This window comes from Rhinopithecus roxellana, chromosome 11 (genome assembly GCF_007565055.1).
Source record: "Rhinopithecus roxellana isolate Shanxi Qingling chromosome 11, ASM756505v1, whole genome shotgun sequence".
Lineage (NCBI taxonomy): Eukaryota > Metazoa > Chordata > Mammalia > Primates > Cercopithecidae > Rhinopithecus > Rhinopithecus roxellana.
In genome coordinates this window covers 32,097,357-32,112,495 of record NC_044559.1, presented here as the reverse complement: position 1 = coordinate 32,112,495, position 15,139 = coordinate 32,097,357, and the positions used below count along the sequence as shown (strand labels likewise).

At 47.9% G+C, this 15,139-nt stretch overlaps 1 pseudogene; it reads right to left on the bottom strand.

The window, feature by feature from the left end:
• Positions 1 to 7,307: 7,307 nt before the first annotated feature.
• LOC104667778 lies at positions 7,308 to 15,139 on the bottom strand (annotated as a pseudogene).

Sequence of the window (15,139 nt, the reverse complement as noted above, 5' to 3'; positions counted from 1 at the left end):
GAAACCCAGAGGCCCAGCACAGCTCTGGGACTAGAATTCCCTTTGGTTCTGTGTGCCCCAACCCGTACGTGATGGAGGGGTCTGCCACCTGGTGTTCCTAGAAGGATGGCAGGTTCTGCCACCAAAACACTGTTTCCTTCTCCTGGAGTGTTCTTACACATGGTGCTTGTCCAAATGCCAAGGACTTTCTGCACTCACAGGCATGAGGGTGAGGCTTTGGTGGACACTTACCTCTTATTCTTCACATGGTGGAATCTGGCCTGAGACTGACTCTCACTGCTGCACATCTCTGTAGCAAGAGGAAGATGTCAAGCTCCAGCCCAACAGGGTTTATTGAAAGCTATGCATCAAAACCAAAAATCCTGACAACTGTTGAATGGTCACCATGATTTAGATTCCTCCCCAGCTACTCCTTCCAAGTTGTTGGGAGGATAAGACGCATGAAATGCCAGCAAATGTTGTTATTTTCATCATTCTTGCTATTATTCAGGCCTCCCTCTTCTTTAATCAAAGAATGTATCTATGATGAGGAGAGGTGCTGAGAAGTGGAGGGAGGAGGAAAGATGTGGGTTGTGTTTTGAGATTTAGAAGGGCACAGTGTCCAGCCAACACTCCCAGCCCCCAGAGGTTGCAACATGTGTTAAATCTCAGGACACATGAGGCTCTTCCACTGGAGACAAGAGGCCATAAAGGCCCTCCACACTCAATCTCATGGTCATAGACAAACTAAGCTACCAGAGCCCTTCCTTCTGCCACCCTCCAGTGACACATGACATTGAGATATGGCTGTTTTGGTGTGGGGACACTTTGTCATGGAGATACTCCAATAATGATTATCAGAATCATAACATCAGCAATAAGTGTATTGTACCTGGTACCTAGTAAATGAAATCAGGGTTAGCTGGGTTCTTTCTGTGAATATTTTCATAACAGGATACTGTGTGGAATATTCAATGGGGAAATTGAAGTTTTAAAAAACTAGGAAATTTGCCCACTCACAGAGAAAATGGCAATTGGGATTTGAATGCAGGCAGTCTCATTCCAGCATCTACATTCCTAACCACTGGTCTATAAAATACTAACACAATTAAGAATGGAGGGTGACATTACAGAAGTAAACAAGCTGATTTTAAAGTTCGTGTAGAAAAGTAAACCAACATATCCATAGAAACGGAAAAAGAGGAGCTATGAAAAAGAGCATGCTATCTATTTCCAGTAATCAGAGTGTCACTGGCATATCCTCAGACAAATATCCCAACAGAACAGAATAAAAATGTAAGAAATAGACCCTGCTATGTGTGGAACTGAGAATGTTATAAAGGTGACATCTCAGATCAGTGAGGAAAATATAGTTTAATCAATAAACTGTATGGGACCAACTGGGTGGCCATCTGGAGAAAAATAAGGTCGGATCCATACCCCACACTATATTTCAGGGTAAATGTCAAAGGGATCAAAGACTTAAAACTAAAAACTATGAAACTATGAAATGCCTGGACGAAGGCAGCAGAATTCCTATATAGCCATGGATAACATCTCTAGCCAACACTCAAATTCCAGAACTCATAAAAGACTGATCCACTTGATTAATAAAAATTAAAACTTCTGCATGGAAAACAAAATAACAAGCAGGCCAGGTGCAGTGTCTCATGCCTGTAATCCCAGCACTTTGGGAGACATAGGCAGGAGGTTTGCTTGAGGCCGGCAGTTGAGACCAACCTGGGCAACAGAGCAAGACTCTGTCTCTACAAAAAAGTTAAGACTTAGCCAAGCATGGTGGCACACACCTACGGTCCCAGCTACTCGGATGAGGTAGGAAGACAGCTCAAGGCCGGGAGGTCGAGGCTTCAGCAAGCTGTGATTGTGCCACCTCACTCCAGCCTGGGTGACAGAGTAAGACCCTGTCTCTCAAAAAAATAATAATAACAAGCAAGAAAAATCTAAGCGGACATATTTATAAGCCATATCACAAATTGAGGGCTAATCTTTCTAAAATGTACAAGCTCTTACAAATTGGTAAGAAAAGGATAATCACACAAATGGATGTGAGTAAACAGTTCATAGAAAACAAATTTACAGTACCACAACCCCCATGACACAGGTTTACCCATGTAACAAACCTGCACATGTATCCCTGAACTTAAATGTTAAAAGAAAACAAATTTATAACTGACCCTTAACTCTACGAAAAGATGTTCAACCTTATTCATAATAAAAGGCAAACGAAAACTACACTGAGATAGTATCATTTATCTAGCAAAGTTGGCCAAGAGCCAAAAGTTTAAGAACTCACTCTGTTGGAGAAGCTGTGGAGAAACAAGTTTCCTCATACGTTACTGGTGGGAGAGCCTCCGCAGAGGGCAATTTGGTAAAATCTATCAAAATTGCAATGCTTATACCCTACCCCCAGTAATCCCACTTCTGAGAACTTATCCCATGGACAGACTTGCAAACATGTGAAGTGACATATTTATAAGGTTATTCGCTGTAGCGTAATTTATTATAGCAGAAGAAAATGGGAAACAAACAAACATTCATCAATAGGGACTGGTCGAATAAATTATGATGTTACAGTACATCCATCCAACAGAGTACTGTGCAGCTGTTTAAAAAAAAACTAAGAATCAGGAAGCTCTTTATGTGCTGACATAGAAAGAGCTCCAAGAGATATATTGTTTAGGGGCAGACCAGTGTTTACATTACACTGCTTCTGGTATAAAAAAACTGGGAGGTGAAAGGAGTTTTAAACTAAAATTTATAAAACAAAAAATGAAAGTGCTTGCCTGTTAAGGGTAGGGGGTGGTAATTGCACAGAAGTAAAACTGGAAGGGAGATTTTTCACTCTAAACCTTTTTCTCTAACCACATGAATATATTGCCTATTCAAGAAAATAAATTTAAAAATTATAATATTATGCTTTCAACTTTCTGCATGATTTACCAAGTACTGTGTGAAAACAAATATCCTTCCCCACTTCCTCAGCCTCCTCCTATCCCAAATCCTGGAGTGAGGCTCAGGTACCATTTAAGTTAGGAAAACAACGACAACAACAACAACAACAACAACAAAACGGAAGGTTAAAATAACTGATGGGTGTGTTACTTGGAAATTACAAGGAGGGGCAGGTGCAGTGGCTCAGGCTTAGAGTCTCAACATTTTGGGAGGCTCAGGTGGAAGGATCGCTTGAGGCTGGGAACTCAAGACCAGCCTGGGCAATACAGTGAGACCCCATCTCTATGAAAATAAAACATAAAAAAAAAATTGCGAGGCATGGTGGCCTGCCTGTAGTTCTAGCTACTTGGGAAGCTGAGGTGGGATGATCACTTGAACCCAGGAATGAGCTATGACCACGCCACTGCACTCCAGCCTGGGTGACAGAGCTAGACCTTATCTCTAAAAACTAAAAAAAAAAAAAAATTTTAAACAGCAATTTTGCATTTTGATGGGGCTGTATCAGAATGTCCCATATACAGTCACACAGATAGGAAGAGAGGGGTGGGAGGGAGTGCTTCGGATTCTGTACGTGGGCTGCAGAGAGTACCCAGGAATAGTGTTCAAAGCACTTCCTCCCACCCAACCCCCACCCCACCACATGCTCTCCCTCCACACCCCCCAACCCCTGCCCCTGCCCCTACTGGCGGGCTGTAGCCCTGCTTGCACCTTAGAATCACCTGGAAAGCTTGAAAAACAATGCCGACACCCCAACCACACATCAAACCAAGCAAGCCAGCTGGCCTTCCCTCGCACCCAGGCACTGGCTGCGGTCGTAGTGTTTGATTAGTGCCTTACTCTCTTAGACAGTGAGCTTACGGATGCAAGGTTTACCATTGTATACCATGTACCAAGAGAACAGTTGGTATTCAATAAGTATTAGTTAAATGAATGAAGAATGGGAGGAATTGTGGAATCCATGAAACGATGAAAGGAAGATGACAAGGCAAAGAGGCGAGGCAAGGAGCAGGCCCCTCAGGGAGACCCCATTAGGCCCAGCAGCCTACAGTGGGGGGCCCAGGACCAGGGCTGATATCCACATCAAGCCCTGACCCCTTACTTGGCTGTGATAAACAACCTGTTTCCTCCAGGGAGCTGATGGATCCCACCAAGGGCTGAGGAAACACTGGTCTTCGACCCTAATCACTGAAGGCTTTCTGAATGGCAGACACTAAGCACAGCCCAGAGGCAAGAAGCAAGGCTGGGCCCCTCTGCTCTGGACAACACCACTTCCAGAGCTCCCATTGAGGACTGTCATATTTGCACATGACAGAAACTGGCCAAACGGCAAAATGCCATACAGGTTACCTTACCGTCTTTTGGCCTTTCTCCCAAGCATGCTAAAAGGAGTCATGAGCTGCCCCATGGATTTAATACACTAGATACCCATGATACAAACCAAGCTAACAAAGTGGTCCCCTAGGAGATCAGAAGTGTGGTCCTCTCCTTTGGAAAACACCTCCCCCTCCACCCACCAACATCATAGCCCGGCAGCTCGTTGCCCAGGGAGGTGTTGGGAGTCCTAGCAAGCCAGAAGGAATGGACCAGTAGACTTAAGGGCTGTAAGAGCTAATACCGAGGTGGACACAGGATCCAAGTTGAAGGAAAGTTGCTTCCCAAAGCCAAACCCAAAGTAGGAGAACTGCATACCCCCCAATCCTGCCTTCAACACTAGCAATATAATGAATGAGCATTTACCAAAGGTTCTCCTGAGCCTGGGGCTGTGCTAAACCCTATGTATGTATTATCTCTAAGTACTCTTATCATCCCCATCCATCAGATGAGAAAATTGAGGCACAGAAAGGCTAAATAACTTGCTTAAGTCTTTGCGGCTTTGCCACCCAATGCAATAGCTGCTAAGGACATGCCACTATTGAGCCCTTGAATGCAGCTAGTTTGAACTGGGATGTGCTGTAAGCACAAAATACACCACAGTTCAGACTTAGTATTTTTTAAAAATGTAAAATAGCCCATTAACAATTTTTATATTGCTTGCATGTTGAAATAACATTCCAAATAGATTGGATTAAATAAAATGTTTTACTAAAATTAGCTTCAACTTCTCTTCTTAGTTTTTTTTAATGTGGCTACTAGAAATTTTACAATGACACAGGTGGCTCCCATTGCATTTCTATCGGGCAGCACTGCTTTGAGGTGTAAGTCAGGGAGAAGGGGGCATGGGAGACCTTTTAGTCAGGCCATATACTATTGATGGCAAACGCATTTCGCACAACTTTCTGAGGATGTGCTTGTGTCCCAAATAGCTTCAGATTGTATCCAAACTGTATTATTTGCCTGTCAGTATTAATCTTGTTTCTCTACTGAGCTACGAGCACACAGAGGACAGGTAAACTCCAGGGCGTGGTGCCAGCCACCCCACATGGCCTTGGTCAGGGTCAGCAGAGAATAACCATGGCAGAGCCCCAAGTGAAATCCTTGCTGCCCCCTGGGGGAGACTCTGTGGGACCAGATTGAATGTGCCGACCTTCCTCGGCCCTGTGAGGCAGCCTCACCAGCTCAGTCCTGTGGGAAGAGATGGGGGAAGGGTCTGGGGACACTCGGAGTGGCCCGAACTCTTTCTGCTCATTACACATGCTCAGCCCCAGGGGGCCCACAGACTCCCTTCAAATCCCGGCTCTGCTTCTCATGTTCTGCCCTTCCTGGTCATGAAATGGGAGGGATGGTGGGCTGCAATGCTGGCTCTGCAAGTGTCACCCTCCCTCCCTGCCTTTCCTGTTAGCCAGAGAAGCCAAGTGTATTAGTCCATTTTCACACTGCTATAAAGACATACCTGAGACTGGGTAATTAATAAACAAAGGAGGTTTAATTGACTCATGGTTCTACATGGCTCAGGAAACTTACAATCATGGCAGAAGGTGAAGGGGAAGCAAGCCCTTTCTTCACAAGGCAGCAGGAGAGAGACAGAGCGCAGGGGAAACTGCCCCCTATGAAACCATCAGATCTCCTGAGAACTTCCTAACTATCACGTGAACAGCATGGGGGAACTGCCCCCATGATCCAGTCACCTCCCACCGGGTCCCTCCCTAGACTCATGCGGATTACAATTCAAGATGAGATTTGGGTAAGGACGCGGAGCCAAACCATATCACCAAGTGTGAGAATGATGACAGGGTCACAGCCAACTCTGTAGGGAAGCCTACAACATCAGTCACCTCCACGAGATGCCGTATTCCACACAGACACACAAATTGTGTCTACTAGCCACTCAAGAAAAGTAAAATCAACAGACCAGTGAACACTACATTTGGGGATGCAGCCTGGTGGAGCTGGGGATCTGGATGAGAAAGAAGCAGGGAACACTCCCCCTACTCAGCATGGCGCCCTGGGTGTGGTGGAAGTTAATGCACACAACTCATGCCCTGCACATGCTGTTCCCTGCCTGGAACAGCTGCCCCACCCGACTAACTCCAACCCTTGCATGTTGGGCTCTGGCTGCCCCTCTGTGGAACCGTCCATGCTCTGCCACCTGGGAAATGGTGTCTCCCACCTCCATCCCACTGCCACCCCTTATAATGCCCCCCATGACAGTGCCCAGCCTGGTGCCACCCTCCCCACTTGGAGGGGAAGATTAGACACTTAGACACGAGGCCCTGCTTGGAGAAGCCTGTTCAGCACTGAAACAAGCACTGTTTTATCTCAAGCTTCCCATTTTTATTCCAAACACAAAATAAAGAAGTTTTATCAAGCACATTTAATTACCACTCTTCCTCCTTTTCTCACATTCCAACAAACGCGATTTAAGCCTTGGCAGGCTCGAACAAATGGGAATCAAAATTCAAGTCACTTTACAATACATCCTGGAGTTCATTCATCCTCATGTTGATTGCTTCAGTCACCCCTCACCAAACGTCTTCTGGGAGCCAGAGGCAGTGCTAACACCGCGGCATCCCATGGTCGTCTCTGCCCTCCAGAGGCTGCCGGTCTAATGGGAAACAGCTTGCTGCGTCTTTAGCTGTCTGTCTATATGTCCCTGTGCTATGACAGAGAAATGAACAGAATGCTGTGGGAATACAGATGATGGAGGGAAGGACCAGACTAATCTGTCTGGAGGGATCAGAGAGGACTTCACGAAGGAAGTGACATGTTAGCTGGATTTTTTTTTTTTTTTTTTAATGATAAACCCAGGTTTATTGCTCTGGGTTGAACCTGTGAAGGTAGGACCTGGGAAGGGGGACAGGGGCAGATGAAGTTGGTGACTCTATCTTCCCGGCCATTGCTGGGTTCTCAGCACCCTAGGATCTGCTGCCCAATGGCCAGGCTCCCGGTGAAGTTCTAGGTGAGACCCAGTGCTGGGGAGCAGGGTCCTCTTCCTGACAGTGCAGCCTGTGGGATCACCTGCAAGGTCCTATCATGGAGGCGGGGGCTGCGATGCTGGCCTGTGCTGGGGCCAGCGTCCTGTCAGGAAGGTTGTTGGAGGAGGTGGCAGCAGTCTCCCCTTTCTTCTTGGTCGGGGCCTTCAGCAGTGTCAGCTTCTTGGGCAGGCTGTTGCTGGCTTTCATCACCACGTCATGTTCGATCTTCTTCCAGATCCCGACTTCTAGGTTCTTCTTAAGCTTTTGCTGCTGGCTGACGCGCGCCTTCTTGGGAGCTGTAACACGACCCTCTTTCCTCCGGCCGGGGTTCCTTTCAGAGGCCGCCGCTGCCTCTTCGCTGGCTTGTGCGCCTGGAACTCGCGCTGCCTGTGTGCTAGGATCCGGCACGCGGTAGAAGAGGTCAGCTGGATCTTAAAGGATAAGAAGAAAGGAAGAGATGTTCCGGGCAAAGGGAACACACATGACAATGCAAGAACATAGGAAAGGGCACTGTGAATTCCGATCACAATGAGAAAAATTCCGCACACTTGGACTCTAAGGTGCACGTGCAGGAGTATTGCTGATGAGGCCGGGGAGGAAAGCTGGGTCCACGTGTTGAAAGGCTACGTGTGTTGCTGTAGGTGGCAAGGAGCTGATGGTATCTATTTTGTAGAGAATTCACTCTGGGCAGGGTGCAGTGGCTCATGCCTGTAATCCCAGCACTTTGGGAGGCCAAGGAGGGCGGATCACGAGGTCAAGAGCTCAAGACCATCTTGGTCAACATGGTGAAACCTCGTCTCTACTAAAATACAAAAATTAGCTGGACACGGTAGTGTGTGCCTGTAGTCCCAGCCACTCAGGAGGCTGAGGCAGGAGAATCGTTTGAACCTGGGAGGAGGAGGTTGCAGTGAGCCGAGATTGTGCCACTGCACTCCAGCCTGGCAACAGAGTGAGACTCTGTCTCAAAAAAAAAAAAAGAAAAAAAAAAGAAGAAGAAGAAAAAAAATTCACTCTGAAAGCTGGGTGAAAAGCAAGACCATTCTGGAGTGCGTAAGGTTCCCTACTGGGCACAGCATATTGGACCCTTGTAAAAGAGGATTGACTTTTTATGTTAAAGGTCTTCTTGCTACAGACTAGACAGACAGGAGTGGGGAAAGCAAATTTAATCTCCTAAATAGGGGATGGCACAGATGTCCCCACTCCTGCCTCCCATGGCCATGACAGGCATTGCTAATCAATCACAGCACTACTTTCTACTGAGTCTGGTCTCAGCCCCAGATTCTTCCCAATACAGAGCTCCACGTTGCCACCACAATTTAGCCCAGGCGGCACATGAAATGAAGCATATTTTCCATTATTACACCAGGAAAAAAAGACTATTATTGACGTTAGTCCAAACCAAGCAACATCAGCTAGGAAAGCTTAATGTAAAAGTTCCTGAGAAGTACTATTCAAAATAAACACAACGAGTTGGAGGGGAAGAATCAAGTTCACAGCCTTGAGAAAGTAGCATTTAAAAGTGGCTGGGGGCGGGGAGGTCTTGGGCCTCGAGATTAATTTTTTTCCAACACAGCAGACTCACAGGTTAATCATCATAAAGCTGTCACTCTCTCCACCCTGCACTTGGAGATGATAAGCAACATTCAAAGCCTTGCCGCCGCAGGTTTTACCTTCCAATTTGCCCTTTCACCTACAGGAGAAGTGGGTTGCAAAGTACAATGTCAAAAAGAAATCAATTAGGATTCCTAAAGTGGGTGAGGGGGTAGCCATATTCCTGGTCCAGCCCAACAAGTTGGCTGTTCCCCTGGCTAGAATGAGGCAAGAATCCATCTGGCCATGGCTCCCTGCCCTATCTCAGTCCAGAATTCCAGAACAACAGCAGGGCTCAAGTTCTGAAGATCAGGCTTTGTGCTCCAGGGGTGGCCTTTGGCAAGGAAATGGGACAAGTAAATACCACATGGGTCTTTTGATCCTCTGTACTTGACCTTTGCCCAGGGCCTGCATTTCCTTTTCACACCTCCCAGCCCCACCCCAAAAAGCAGAAGGAAAGCAATACTGTCCCCTGGGGTTCCCACCACCAAGTGCCCAGAAAAGCTGGAAAGGTGCAGGGAGAAGGAGTCCCACCCCATTCCCCTGAGCATGCCTCCACCTTCTGTGCAGGGTCCCACAAAAACTGCCTTTTTACTTCCTCCTCGCCTAAGTAGGAGGCCCCAGCAGCTATGGCTGATCCCTAATAGGGTGGGAGCCCAGCACCCCAGACCCTAAGTCAGCCGGCATCTGTGAATCCTGAAGTTCCCTGACCCACAGCAAAACCCCACAAGGACCCAGCAAGCAGGGCAGGACACTGGAAATCTCAGCCAGCGTGGACATCAGAACTGGAAGACATGCATGGGAGGGAGGGTCCTTCTAGACCAGGACTGAGTCCCCAAGCCACTAGAGGCAGAATCCTTAACCCCAGCCTCAGCTTCCTCCCCTATAAAATGGGAATTCTAATACTGACTTTGCAAGTGTATTGGAAGGATTAAAAACTGGGTACGGGAGGAGCCACCTAACAGGGTAGCTGGCACACAGCAGGGGCTCAGCACATGCACAGCTGGCTGTCTAGCTGGACCATCCACCTAGACCATGTGAATGGCAGGAGGCCAGGAGCCGTGGCTCATCCGTACTGGGTGGTGGGGAGGTGGCTGTTTTCACTACCAAGCAGAGAGCGGAGCTTGGGCCATGGAACATTCAACCCCTCAGCCCATGGTGACCCCTGAGGCCCATGAAATTTCAAGGAGATTCTGTAGGATTAGGAACAGAAGGAACTGGGCCAGCCTCCATCCAGCCTTTGCCTCTAGGACAGTGGCCTTTGTGAGACACATTCACTGCCAGCACCCCCACCTCCCGGGCCACCTGAATTCCTGGCAGGGCTTGTTTTCCTCTAAGCATGGCCAGGTCTACCCCAGAGCTGGGCAACCATTCAGGGAGTTCCCACAGCATCTGCCTAATGTATGTACCCCTATCACGTCAACCTCAGGCTGGGGTGGGACAGTCTGGGTAAATGGCTTAATAGCAGGACAGTCACATGCTGATATTCACTGCACCTTCCTCCCTTTCCAGCTTTCCAGACTCAGCCCAGACTCATGATAGAGAGACCCATGCATCCCCTGGCAAGGGGCTTCCCCAAGCCATTCAGCTTTGTCCCCAAATATACCCAGCAAACCGAAAGCTCATCAGATGGCTGTCTCCACCCTATTTAGGGACCATCTTGTGCTCTTGGCACTCACTCTGGGAGACTATGCTGTATCCCACACAGCTTATCCAAAAACGATCTTCCCATTTCATCAAACTTTCCCTGAAAGCACTTGGGTAAACATTGCCTGTGACATTAAATTTCCAGTGTTTTTTTTTTATGTGTGTGTCCCCTACAGATGGGACTCTAGACAGCTGCCCATTGCTTTGCTGAGGTGCCAAGATAATTTCCTTCTTAGAAACTCACAGCCCCACAAATGCCAGCCATTGTCCAGGTGATGCCAGGTCAGACTCCAGCCCATGGCGGCAGCTTCTCTTAATCCCCTTTCACTGCTGAAAGGACACACACATCTCCAAGTCATTGCAGCTTCCAAAATGCTTTCCCACCTTGATCTCTTTTGGTCAAAGTTCTGGGATTTGGGGTGGGCAGAAGGCATCATCTTCCTCCTATAACTGAGGAAACAAATGGGCAGAAAAGTAGCCCAGGGGCTCATGGAGCTAGAAGTGGCAGAGAAATGGCAACGATGTCTCTTGGCAGATCCAGAACACAACAGACACGTCTGTGCCTTGAATTTTTAAACTATTTACATATTCTTTAAGCTTATTTGGCTGCAAGTTGAAAGAGATAACAGATGGGACCCTCTGGTAAGGAGAGCGGGGAAGACTGGGCAAGATACACAGAGAGATGGGACATCTGCAGCAAAAAATAGTATTGATAGTATGAATAGGGACCATATATTGAGCACTTACTACATACTTCACATCTATTGTCACATTCTACGCAACTTGTGAGATGATATCATCCCTATTTTACAGCTGAGAAAACTGAGGCTCAGAGAAGAGAAGTGACTGTGCAGATACTCACCCAACAAATGGAAAAGCCTGATATACATCCATGTTTGTCTGAACCCCTGACCCATCACATCAGCCACTACGCTGCTCCAGTTGCAGTCTGGTTCTGCCATTTCTAGCTCCATGGGGCACTGGGCTGTTTTTCTGGCCCTTCCTGTTTCCTCAATTGTAGGAGGCAGATCATGCCTTCTGCCCACCCCAACTCCCAGAACTTTGACCAAAGGAGATCAAGGTGAAAAAACACTTGTAAACCTGCAATGAACTGGAACTGCCAAGCATCTCCTGGCCTTCCTGCTGAATCACAGCAGATTCCTTCAACGGAGGACGTTGCCTCTCTTTTCTCCCACCACTCTACAGGGCACTGGTTCCTCCTCTTCTTCTTGGAAATGCTTCTAAAATCAATAAGATCGTCGGCATCGAGCCCCAGTCATGCCAACGTCAGGCGCCTGGAACCCTGAGCCCTGCTGGTCGGTCAGCTCATCGGCCCCCTTGCATGATCCAGAGCAATTACATGCTTAAAATTCAAAGCCAGGTTGCACAGGGCCCCAACGTGGGAAAATGTCATGATTTTTCCCATGTGAACAAGTGACACAAAACATGAAAATAGCAGAGGGACTCCACCCCACCGCTGATTGGTCTCGCACAGCTAAAAAGGAGAACAGGGTTTTATGACGGGACAAGATCAACAATGAATTGGCTTGTAGGGAGGAAAAGAGATGATATAATATTTTCTTGAGCTAAAGGGACTAAAAATAGTGTGAGGTTTTCCAAGTGATGGTACTTGGTGGTGGTGGTGCTGGTGGTGGTACTTCAGGATGTGGCTGCTAATCATATATTGCAATAGCTATTGGCATGTTCAGAGCTGTTCACAGGGACTGGCTGCTCACCCAGCTCCAGGAACAAGGAACAAGGAGAGGGCCACCTGTCCCCATTATTGTACCTTTGCTCCTGCAGTGCGCCTCCCTGAAATGCCCTTCCTTTAGCCCTCACTGAGTCCAGACATCCCATGTCCTGAGCTCCAGCCAGCTCCTCCAGGCGACATTTCTCAAACTCTTCCCCAAATCACTCCAACAGCAGAGGAGAAATTGCAGGGGGCTGGGTGAAGGGTGAAATTTGAGACGCGCCTATCGACACCAACACAAGCATGAAATTTCCTCCAAATCTCAGTTTCATCCCAAGAATTTATGAAAAGATGTCATTTACTGTAAAAAGTTTAAACTTGTTTTAGTATTTAAAAATCAGTTTGTTTCCCGACGTCATAGTTATGTGGTTACTCAGAAGGGCTGTTTGCCTTGTGCCGTCAAGAGCTCCTCGGCCCAGGGCTGCCAGTGTGGAGTGCCCCTCAGTGACAAAACAAAGGCTTTTGCTGAGGACCTCAGAGCTCCTATGGCCACTGAGGCAACTCATTCACTCATCCATCAATTCATTCATTTACTCATCCAATATGTATTTACCAAACTCCTCCTAAATGCCTACTCTCAGGGACACAGCAGGAAGGAGTCTAGCCCTCCAGGAACCCCATCTCATGGAGGAGACAGACAAGGAGATTGTGTGTCACAGCTTGGTGACAAGTGCTCCAGCGGAGACTAATCAAAGGGGCTTTAGGAACTGGGCACTAGGGCTCAGGAAAGCCTTCCTTGCAGGGAAGGTGCAAGCCAGGGTGCAACCCAGCCTAACAGTGAAGAGCCATGTGTCATGGGGCAAGCCGGTTAACCACTCAGTTTCTTCATCTGTAAAATGGATATAATAGAATCATATGGTTTTCATGAGGATTAAATGTATTTAATTAAAGCAGTGCAAAGTGCTTACTATGGCACCTGATCCGTACTAAGTGTTCAATAAATATTACCTACTGAGCTGGGACCTGAGGAATGGGTGGAATTGGGACGTCGGGGTGAAGGACAGAAGGAGGGGAAAAGAGAAGAGTATGTTTCATACACAAGGAACAACACACTTAAGAACAAATATTCAATACATATTTCTTGAATGAATACATTCTATAAGGGAAATTAAAAGTAATGCAATCTTGATAAACCACACCCTTTGTCTATTTTTTCCTGGTGAGTGTGTGTAGGTGGCACTGAGTGGTACCTGAGCCAGGCACCCAAAGGCAAGCCCACTGCACTTTTCTAAGCAGGATGTGAACTCCTTAAGGGCAGAGATCACATCTTTCCCCTTTTGGGATCCCACATCTCTGAGCTAGGGTGAACTGCAGGGTCTTATTTTTTGATCTCCAAGGGTGACTCATTCACCCCTCTCCTCTCTCTTTTGGCTATTTCACCACCATTTCCATCCTGGGGAAAGGCCTTGGCCAAGATCATTGGAGAGATCCAGGTTACCCACTTCATGGAAGGACCTGAGTAATGCAGGCTGGGGGCAAACAGCCCTGGATTTGTATTCAAGTCCTAGCTCTGCCAGCTGGAGGCTCTTGGTCCTTGGCTGAGTCACGTGGGACACCAATCCAGAGATGGTGCTCCCATAGGAGCAGGCTTCAGAAGTTTTGATGGGAAAGGATGACCAACCATCCTGGGTCTCCCTGGACTGAGAGGTTTTCTGGGATTTGGGACTTTCAGTGCCAAAACCAGGAAGGCCCAAGACAAACAGAGATAAACTGGTCACCCGGCAAGGTGGCCCCAGGGAAACCATTCTCACTCCCAAACTTGTTTCTCCTCTCCCACATTCTGCCCCCTCTACCTCCCCAGACCTGAGTCGCAAGTCAGTACCAAATAGCATCAGAGTCCTTTAGCTTCTTGGCTGACTCATGGATCTGTGTCTTTGCAGGAGAAGGAGAGAGGATGAGGAAGAAAAAGTGTCTGGCATTGCCCCCATGATGCTTCCACACTCGAGGTTGCGTCAATCCGCTGTTTGAGGGGGAGGACTGGGCCATGTTCTCTCAGAGAGTCCATGTAGGGCCAAAACCAGCTAGCCAGGATGCTGGCAGGGCAGGGGAATGGAGAGGTTGGTCCACTCTGCTCTCAAGAGGTCAGGGTGATGGAATTTATGACCTCTGGTGGCGCTGAGCCCACCACTCCTCCCCATGAGGGCTAATTGGACTGGTCAGTCTGATGCTGACCCGCTAGGCAGAGTGTGGGCAGGAGGCTGCAGGGGGGGTGCCTTCATCCAGGTCCCAACCCCACCCACACTTGGAAACCCAGGACGGTCCCCTGGGGACGCTTTTCAGATCCCCTTGGCATGTCCGCCTCAGAGATCACAGCAGGCTCTCCGTCATCCCATCCGAGAGACCTCTCGTGTTTTCAATAACCAATCCCCATTTACATCCTGGCTGGGGCTTGAATGCCAGGCTATATTAGGCCATGCAGAGCCAGGCCTGTTATGCTTTCTTGTTAGCCACATCACATCATATTTTTATGATGCCAGTTTTCTTCCTGAGTTCTCTAGAACCACCTCCGTTAAAAAAAAAAAAAATCACACTTGAAGGTCCAAGGGCCCCTGTAGTTCCCAACACAGTCTGGAAAGGAACCCTCTGAGACCAGGGACAAAGAACTGGATAAATCTGAGGCAATGAGGGACGGTGCCTGTTTTTTCCATCCCCTGCAGCTGCCTGCATCCACCACCCCAAAGCCCGACTGAGCCTCTGGTTCCTTATGGCCCAGGGCAAGAAGACAAAGATCCAAGACTCTTGTAGGAACCAAATGCCCTTCCATGGAGCAGCGTCTTCTGTCCCTCCTTGTCCCTCTGCGGACCCCCAGCACTTCAGTGTGGGGCTCCTGTGCTCTGTCATCCACCAT